Source organism: Helianthus annuus, chromosome 3 (assembly GCF_002127325.2).
Source record: "Helianthus annuus cultivar XRQ/B chromosome 3, HanXRQr2.0-SUNRISE, whole genome shotgun sequence".
Classification (NCBI taxonomy): Eukaryota; Viridiplantae; Streptophyta; class Magnoliopsida; order Asterales; family Asteraceae; genus Helianthus; species Helianthus annuus.
Window position 1 is genome coordinate 93,147,235 of NC_035435.2, and position 11,176 is coordinate 93,158,410.

Consider the following 11,176-nt stretch of genomic DNA (forward strand, 5'->3'; position numbering starts at 1 on the left):
TATATATATGTGTATATATATATATATATATATATATATATATATATCGTTTTGACATCTATAAATCACTTTTTTATCCCCCAGTTTTAATCATTTTAAAAAAAAAAATATTTTATTTGGTAAATATTAGTTTTATAAATACCGCATTTTACAAATTTGGTATTTGGTCTGTTTTAAAGTCTGTATAAAGTATTTGTGGCATAAATTATAGTACGAGAGGGAAATTTTAGGAAGAGTTTTTTGTGGCATAAGTTTTATTATACATAAAATTTGATGTAGGATCTAATGCAAAAGTTTCTAGTGGCATACGTAAAGTGCCACTATAAGCTTAAATTAATGGCATAAAAACTAAATGTCACTAAAAGTATGTGCTAAGCATTTATGACATACATAAAGTGTCATTAAAAACTTAATTAGTGGCACAATATCTAAATACCAATAAAAGTGTATGCCACTGAATGACATTTTTTGGTAGTGAATAACTGCTATAGGAAATTAACCCTTATTTTTATATAATTTTTTTAGAACACTAAAAAATGACACACAGAAACAGTTTCATAAATTTATTAAATTTTGTACAACCATGACATTTTTTCTTGACACGCATTTAAATTTCATAAAATAAGTGTGTTTCATTAATCGCGTGTCAAGATAGATCTTATTTTTTTTATGACGCTAAAAGGATGACACACAAAAAACTGTTTCATAAATATATTGAAATTTGTAAAACCATGACATTTTTTTTCTTGACAGGCACTTTCGAATGTCATAAAATGAGCGTGTGTCATTATTTGCGTGTCAAGATAAATCTTGTTTTTTTAATGACGCTAAAAACATGACACACAAAAAAAATGTCATAGATTTATTAAATTTTGTAAACCATGACATTTTTTTCTTGACATACGCTTTTGAATGTCATAAAATATGCGTGTGTCATTGTTCGCGTGTCAAGAGTAGTTTATTTTCTAGTAGTGAATCTGATTGCTGTTAAAACACAACTGTATGAATCTGATTGCTATTAAAACACAACTGTATGAATCTGGATGCTAAAACACAACTGTATGAATCTGCTTGCTATTAAAACACAACTGTTTGAATCTGAATGCTAAAACACACATGTATGAACCTGCTTGCTATTAAAACACAACTGTATGAATTTGAATGCTAAAACACAACTGTATGAATCTGCTTGCTGTTAAAACACAACTGTATGAATCTGCTTGCTATTAAAACACAACTCTATGAATCTGCTTACTGTTAAAACACAACTATATGAATCTGAATGCTAAAACACAACTGTATGAATTTGCTTGCTGTTAAAACACAACTGTATGAATCTGAATGCTAAAACACAACTGTACGAATCTGCTTGCTGCTAAAACACAATTGTATTAATTTGCTTGCTGTTAAAACACATCGTCAAGAAAACGGAGATGATACGAACAGTATTTGAATGGTGATGATGAACTCGGAGATGGTGGAGATGGAGAAGTGTTTGATGATGACGAAGACGAAGAAGGAGAAGGTTGCGAAATACAAAAAATCTTGGAGAAATAGTTTCCATAATTTTAGGCATTGTTAGTTAATGAGAGATAAAATTCTAAAAATAAAATAAAATGTCAAATTACACAAGTGCTCTTTAATTAAAATCCCTCCATGCCACGTGTCACATTCTTATTGTTTCCTAGACTTTCTAGGGAAAACCCACTTTCTACCGAATTCCTCATATATATATATATGGGAAAGTTTAAATGAGAACACCAAATATTGCGAGAACTGTGAGACCAAATGAGAAAACCGCGAGAACTTGGTAAAAACAATTCAAAAATAAAATAAAATTACACTAAACATTATTATTCGAATACAATGTTAGAATTTAATTTACACGTTTAAATTTACTAGTGTTCGTTTATATTAAAAATTTACACATGTGTAAATTTGTTGTATTTAACAAATTGACACATGTGTAGAAATTTTAATAAGAGTGATTTTAAAAGGAGAAATGAATTATTTGATGTTCTAAATTCTTTTTTCGATGTTGTAATTTAATTACAATGAGGTTTGTATTAAAAATAGTTTTGATTGTTTTTTTTTCTTTCATTCTCATGGTTCTCGCGATATTTAGCCGCTAAATATTGGGAGAACCGTGAGAACGAATGAAAAAGCCAATCAAAACCAATTTTTTTAATACAAACCTTATTGTAATCAAATAATTCATTTCTCTTTTCAAAATCACTATTTTTAGATTTTTTACACATGTGTAAATATAACAGATTTACACACGTGTAAATGAAAAATTTACACATGTGTAAATTTTCTTTATTTACGAATTCACATAAATTTAAGCATGTAAATTAAATTTCTAACATTGTATTCGAATAATAATGATAAATGTAGAAAAAAAATTTGAATTTGAATTGTTTTTGACCAAGTTCTCGTAGTTTTTTCGTTTGTTCTTACGGTTCTCACAATATTTAGTGTTCTCATTTAAACCTTCCCCTATATATATATATGTGTGTGTGTGTGTGTGTGTGTGTGTGTATAGGGAAAAGATAAATCGAAAACCATGTGAGTTGAGAAAACCCAAATAAACCCTATGTAACATTTTTATTTTTTCTAAAAAAAATAGGGAATGTAATATAAATGTACAGGAACCTATTTATGAAAAAAAAAATGAAAAAAACGCTTACTAGTTCTCTTTTTTTTTAAAAAAAAATGTTGAAAATTTGTATGTTACATTTTTTTGGACATATATATTATGTGGGTAGGGATAGTGTACATTAATTCAGAAGTGTGAGAAGTGTATTATAACACTATATATAACACCATACATAACACTATATAACACCATATAAACACCGTATAACACTATGTAACACCATATAACACCATATAACACTATATAACACTATACATCTATCATAGACATGCTATCAGACAAAATATCGTGTTATATTTGTTATATAATGTTATATAGTGTTATATAGGGTTATATGATGTTATATGGTGGTACATAGTGTTATACGGTGTTTATATGATGTTATATAGTGTTATATATATTGTTATAATACACTTCTCGCACTTCTGGATTAAGGTACAGGATCCTCTACCTATATTACATTTCCTATTTTTTGTTGAAGAACATGGGTTTTTTACAAAGGTTTATTAAGTTTACATAACTCAAGTGGGTTTTCTCTATAGCCTTCCCTATATATATATATATATATATATATATATATATATATATATATATATACACACACACACACACACATACATACATACATACATACATACATACATACATACATACATACATACATACATACATACATACATACATACATACATACATACATACATACATACATACATACATACATACATACATACATACATACATACATACATACATACATACATACATACATACATACATACATACATACATACATACATACATACATACATACATACATACATACATACATACATACATACATACATACATACATACATACATACATACATACATACATACATACATACATACATACATACATACATACATACATACATACATACATTCATACATACATACTAGGTTAGTTATCCATGTATTACACGGGATGACAAAATTAATTTGTATAATTAATAAGTTTAAAAATATAAAAAAATTATTTGTTACATTAAATAATGAAAAAATGAAGTTACTCTATAACATATGTCAAAACTATTTTTTTCCCTGAAGATGTTGAAGTTGTACCTTCAACAGGCCCTCATTGTTGATCAAAATCTTTTATAACATGTATGACAATTCTAGGCCTTTCAAAGATTAGACTATACAAAAAGTTCCTATGCACCTGTTCTTTAAGGTATACGAATCATACTGAACATGATTTTAATTAAGTAGCATGACAATACATTATACATACCAATGATAAAAGGCTGCCTTTGCATATTTTCATATACTGAAGCCGTTGTTTGTCGTACTTGTGAATTCATTGCCTATATCACATCCATGAGAAAAGTGTACCCTTAATTAAGAATTTTATTAAGCACTATACAGGTGTAAACCCCATCTACTATAATAGCATGCAATATAGAGACCAACAATCACCAACTAATTATAACCTGGTGGTATTCCTAGAAGTTCGAAAACAGTTTTACCTTGAATTATTTTATTCATGATGCTAATTTTAAATGAATTAAATTGTCGGTGTTTTTTTAATATCCACCTTTGTAATCTCGTATTCAATTGATTAGTTTTTGAAACCGCAATTACTTTGTTCTATGCATCTTGCGTCGAGGTTACTCGAGTTTCTTTCAACAATTACCCTCAAGTCACGTAAACAAACTATCATGCCCAGGATTTTAACTATTTTTTTCTTGTTAATTCAAATGCTCCGCATTCTTTTATTTGTCCTTGCATTCTTTTAACTATGAATGAAAGAGGACTCAATTGAGCATAACAAATAGACATTACTAATATATTATATGATAAAAATAGAACAAAAGATAAAAAATATAACAGAAAAATCATTAAACAAAATTATTTAAAAAACAATGCTCCAATATCTAATTTTCAAAGTGACACCTACCACCTATTTTTTTTTCCTTTGAATGATAAAACTTATTAATTGGAAATTTATTAATCGGAAATAGTTTCTTTCCTTAAGAAATCAAAAACCCGGACTACAGATCAAAAACCCTTCCGACTTGTGAGAACTTAGACAATTTGGCCTTCCCGTGCGAGTTTTGCGCCCATTTTTTTCACACTAGTAGATTAAAATGTTAGAAAAGGCTGATATAAAAAATTAAAAAAAAAATTTAAGTGGTGTTTTTCGGCCCCTTACAACAGCTGTAAAAATCTGATTACATAAGCATTACATCACTTTTTATAGCATTGCCATAAATGAAAAATAAACTACTTTTGTTTTATTTTTTAATTTTTTGGAAAAGTTGATTTTTTTAGGAATTTTGGTAAGTTTCTCTTTTTTTTTAAATCTTTATAAGGCCGAGTTCTCACAACTCGTATAAGTTTTCATTTTACCCTAATCCTATATATATAAGAATAAGAATAAACACTAAAACAACTTTTAACTATTTACACAAACGACCTACTAACTTTTGACTAACATGGATTAAAGAAATTATTAATCAATAACTAACTATTAGCGATATACATTGTATTATGTTTATATTTAGTCCATGATTGTATTTTATTTAGGAGATATCTCTTTCCTTGTATTTAGGCTTGTATCTCCCTATATAATGGGATTGTATCTTTATGCAATGATATAGAAAACAATTTACAAGCGTTTATGGTATCAGAGCCATAATACATCGCCCCTAATATTCTTCGTTTTTTTTCCGGTCCGATTCGATCCGATCACCATGTCTGACGACGACGGCAAAACACCTGACGGCAAAACACCCAGCGACAAAACCTCCTCCTCCGGCGACTCGGCTACGGCCAAACCCCTCCATCCGGTTTACACCGTCACCAATATACAACACAAGGTTCGTGTCCTTGGCGGAACCAAGGTCACCTACACATCGTGGGTGAAACTGTTTGTGCTTCACGCAAAAGGCTATGAAGTGTTACATCATATCAACGGTACGGATCCGCCTGCATCGCCAGACCCGGAATACGCCGCTTGGGCCAAGATTGACTCCATCGTCTTACAATGGATCTATGGAAGACTGTCCAATGACCTCCTTGTTCGCATCCTGGAATCCGAGTCCACTGCCAGAGCTGCCTGGGTTCGTCTTCAAGGAGTGTTTCTTAACAACAAAGGTCAAGGGTAGCAACATTAGAACATGCTTTCATAAACCATACGTTATCGGCTTGTTCTTTTGTGGCTGAATATTGTTACAAACTCAAAGAATCCGGTGAACAGTTGAAGGACGTTGATCAACCAGTTTCGGACTCTCATCTCGTGCTTCAGTTGGCCAGTGGACTACCTCCTGAATACGTGGTGACTGCATCCCTTATCTATCAACAGTCTCCGACGTGGGATGTGGCTCGGGATATGATTGAACGGGAAGCTCAAAGGTTAGCAACTTTGGACGGCTCACATGCTCTGCTCGCCACCAACAACAACCCTACACCGCCGCCGCCTACCAACCCAGAACAGCCTCCGCAACCGCCGAATTGCAATCAAGATCAGTCACAAGACCGTCGTGGCAGGGATCGCGGTCTTTGGAGAGGAAATCGTAATGCTGGGGGCGGCTATGGCAATGGCGGGGGCGGCTACGGTCGATCATCAGGTAATACCCAGAATCAAAATTATGGTGCATGGAATCCATGGAACTTACCCCCTGCCCATATCCCACACAGCCGTTTGTTTGGCCCAACCCACCGCACCCCTGGTCTTCCCGCGGCCCAAACCAAACAGGCCCAACTGCTCAGCAGGCCCAATCGGCTAACATGGTTTATAATCAGCCCAATGGGTCCACTTACAACGCGCTGAGTCCCACTGATCTTGCTTCAGCTTTCAGAACATGCAACTCAACTCCGCACAACCTTGGAACTTTGACACAGGTGCGTCCGATCATGTCACTAATGAATTTCGTAAAATTCAAAACCATTTACCATTTAATTCTAATAACACTATTTTTGTTGGGAATGGTCAAGGGCTCTCAATTAAAGGATCCGGTAATAGCATTTATACCTTACCCAATAAAACCTACGCCTTAACCGACATTAAATACTCTCCACAAATCATTAAAAAACTTTTATCCGTTCGTAAATTCACCCGTGATAACCAAGTATCTATTGAGTTTGACCCATTTGGTTTTACTTTGAAGGATCTCAAGACTGGCCAGACACTTTCCCACCACAATAGCACGGGGGACCTTTATCCGTTCACTCCTCCGACTCAAGTTTGCCTTACCACTTCCGCTACATCTCAATGGCACAATCGCCTTGGACACCCCGGAGCGCCAGTTTTAGATTTTCTTTCTCGTAATTTGATTATTCCTTGTAATCAACATCAAACTATGTCTATTTGTCATTCGTGTCAACTTGCTAATAGTAAAAGACTTCCGTTTTTCGATTCAAATACTTGTACTTTTGCTCCATTTGACATCATTCACTATGACTTATGGACATCACCTGTCACTAGTAACTCGGGCTATAAATGTTATGTGGTTTTAGTTGACAATTATACCCACTTTGTATGGACCTACCCACTCAAGTTCAAATCCGACACATTCCCCACTTTTGTTAAATTTCACAAACTTATCAACACTCAATTTCATCGAAAAATTAAATCCTTCCAATGCGATCTCGGAGGTGAATTTGATAATCATAATTTTAAAACCTTTGCTCATCAAAACGGTCTGGTTTTTCGTTTCTCTTGTCCACAAACCTCCCCACAAAATGGCAAATCCGAGCGTATGATACGCCGTCTCAATGACATTCTTCGTGCCCTCCTTTTTCACGCTCATATCCCGCCCACCTTTTGGGTTGAGGCCCTTCACACTAGCACTTACCTACATAACATTTTGCCTACTCGAAAACTCAATCTCTTTACACCTACTTTTGCCCTTTACCGTCGACACCCTTCTTATGACCACCTACGGGTGTTTGGGTGTGCATGCTACCCGAATCAATTTGCCACCCAACCTCATAAGTTACTTCCGAGTTCCACTAGGTGTGTTTTTCTTGGATACCCTAGTGAGTACCGCGGATATCGGTGCCTTGATCCGCTCACAGGCAAAGTCTATCTCTCTCGACATGTCATCTTTGATGAACATAACTTTCCCTTCAATGAGCCAATCTCCTCCACATCCTACTCATTCTTGGATGAGGAACCCCCTCTTTCCTTCATCTATCCTTCTATTCAAACCCCTAATACCCAATCCTACCACCCACATTCGGCCCACACTTCGCCTCCACCTTCGGCCCAAACAACACCCATACCCACCACCCACTCGTCCCCACCACCTACCTCTTCGGCCCAAGCCTCACCTCAATCCATCAACTTCTCTTCCCCATCATCGGCCCAACAGTCATCAGCCCAACTCCCCCCTCACGTACCCGCCCCCTCACATAACAGCCCAAACATGTCTCTAGCCCCCTCATATACCGTACCCGCCCAAACGCAACTCAACCAACACCCCATGACCACCTATGCCAACACGGGTATTTCAAAACCATAAACCCGACTTAACCTTCTAACTATCACCTCCATCTCCCCAATTCCCTCCACATATACAAAAGCTTTATCGAATCTTAATTGGCTTGCGGCCATGAACACCGAATATAGTGCGTTAGAAAAAATGGTACATGGGAACTTGTTTCGCGTCCGACGAATAGTCCGGTTATACATTGTATGTGGCTTTTTCGTCACAAATTTAAATCTGATGGGACGTTGGAACGATATAAAGCGTGTTTGGTTGTTAATGGGAAATCACAAACCGTTGGTATTGATTGTGAGGATACGTTTAGCCCCGTCGTTAAACCCAACACAATCCGGAAAGTTCTTTCCCTTACGGTCTCACGTTCTTGGCCGATTCATCAACTTGATGTCAAGAACGCTTTTCTTCATGGAGATCTTAAAGAAACCGTGTATATGCATCAGCCTCCTTGTTTTGTCAATAAAAATTACCCGAATCATGTATGCCGTCTCAAAAAGTCTGTATATGGACTCAAGCAGGCACCTCGGGCTTGGTACCACAGGTTCGCTTCATTTATTAATTCGCAAGGGTTTCGCAGTAGCACCAGTGATACGTCACTTTTTGTTTACAAACAGGGACACCGAATGGCTTATCTTTTGTTATACGTGGATGACATTATATTGACTGCATCAGATACAAGTTTATTATCTCAAATTATTCGGTCATTGTCTTCCACGTTTGCCATGACGGATCTTGGCCACTTGCATCATTTTTTGGGGATCACTGCTACCAAGGATAGTGAAGGTCTGCCTCCACAAAACTTAGTGCCACGGCTGGCTCCCTTTTACCTGATGGCACGTTATATCGACAGCTCGCAGACGCTCTTCAATATCTTACATTTACTCGGCCTGATATTACTTACGCGGTTCAACAGGTATGTTTGTTTATGCACGCACCTCGGGAACCTCACTTTGCGTTCATGAAGCGCATCTTCAGGTACCTTCAAGGGACCATTGATTATGGCTTACGGATCATTGTTTCCAAGTCTTTATCTTTGACAGCTTATTCGGATGCTGACTGGGGTGGGTGTCCTGATACTAGGCCATCCACTTCAGGATATTGTGTTTTCTTGGGAGACAATCTTGTCTCATCGTCATCTAAACGCCAACCTTCTCTGTCTCGTTCTAGTGCTGAAGCTGAGTATCGTGGTGTAGCAAATGCCGTGGCTGAAGCTAGTTAGCTGAGGAACCTTCTACTTGAACTACATGTTCCTATTCGTGCTGAAACTATTGTTTATTGTGACAACGTGTCAGCCGTCTACTTATCCGAAAATCCGGTGCAACATCAGCGTACCAAACACCACTTCGTACGCGAGAAAGTTCATATCGGTCATGTTCGGGTCTTACATGTTCCAGCCTCCTCTCAGTATGCCGATATCTTTACTAAGGGACTTCCTCGACAGCTCTTCCAAAGCTTCAGATCCAGTTTGAGTGTTCTTTCCAATACCGCTCGAACTGCGGGTGACTATTAGCGATATACATTGTATTATGTTTATATTTAGTCCATGATTGTATTTTTTTAGGAGATATCTCTTTCCTTGTATTTTGGCTTGTATCTCCTTATATAATGGGATTGTATCTTTAGGGTTAGGATCAAATAGGAAGTTTATTTTGGCTAGGAAGGATAGGAAGCAATAGGATTAGGACATGTGGCAAAATTTAACATAAAGAGGAAGGGTATTTTAGTCAATCTTATCCTTTCTTCTTCCTTCTTCTCCCCAGTAACTTCAAAACCCACCATCTTCAACCATTTCTTCACTTTCTATCTTAATAATCACTACATTATAGTGCAATTTTCGTCACCAATCAATGATTCAAACACCCGATCAACGTGTTCCTCGGTTATTTTGAAGAAAACCCAGTTTAATTTCATAAAAAATCTCGTTTTTTCCGGTGATTTTGAAGATAATCACTCGATCCGTTCGATTCGATTGCTGATAAGTGTTTGAATCATTCAAATTTCGTCAATCGTTGAAGAAATCGACTTCAATCCATGTAAGAAATTCTTTAATTTCATATTTACGATCTGGGTTTTTGATTTAGTCATTGCGTTTTAAGATCTTGGCGGGGTCCGGGGGCAGCGCCCCTGGTAGCAGGGTCCAAGTGGCGGCAGCCCCTGGCGGGGTCCAAGGGGCAGAGCCCCTGGCTCTGGAAAACTTAATTTTCTGTAATAAAAATGTATCAGAAAATTTAATTTTCTGTAAATTGCCTCTAGAAAACTGCATTCGTAGACAGCCTTTTGATCTACTTTCTGGTTCAGACAATTCACAGACAAAATTATTGTCCTAGTTCAATGCGTTTTAGAGAGAGAACAGTTTCTTTGGTGTTTTTAGGCCATTGCGTTTAATAACTAAGACATTTTTATGTGTTTTCTTGCCATTGCGTTTTAGAAAAACACATTTTTGAAGTGTTTTTAGTCATTGCGTTTTAGGTAAAACACATTTTTAGGTGTTTTCAGTCCATTGCATTTTAGAGAAAACACTTTGTTTTGTTTTTTTAGGCCAATGCGTTTTAGAAAGGAGACATTTTTAAGTGTTTTCTGGCAATTGCGTTATATAAATAAGACATTTCTTTGTGTTTTGGGGGCATTGCGTTTTAAACACATTTTTATGTGTTTTCAGTCCACTACGTTTTAGAAAACATACATTTTAAGTGTTTTCTGGCCATTGCGTTTTAGTCTTTTAGAAATAAGAAATTTCTTTGTGTTTTGGTGCATTGCGTTTTAGGTAAAACACATTTTTATGTGTTTTCAGTTATTGCGTTTTAGAAAGTACACTTTCTTTTGTGTTTTTAGGCTATTGCGTTTTAGAAGTAAGACATTTCTTTGTGTTTTCTGGCCATTGCGTTTTCCAAATAAGACATTTCTTTGTGTTTTTTGGTGCATTGCGTTTTAGAAAAACGTCATTTTTTAGGTTTTTTTCCTATTGCGTTTTACGCAACTAGGTTTTTTCCATTGCGTTTTACGCAACTGGGTTTTTTTCCATTGCGTT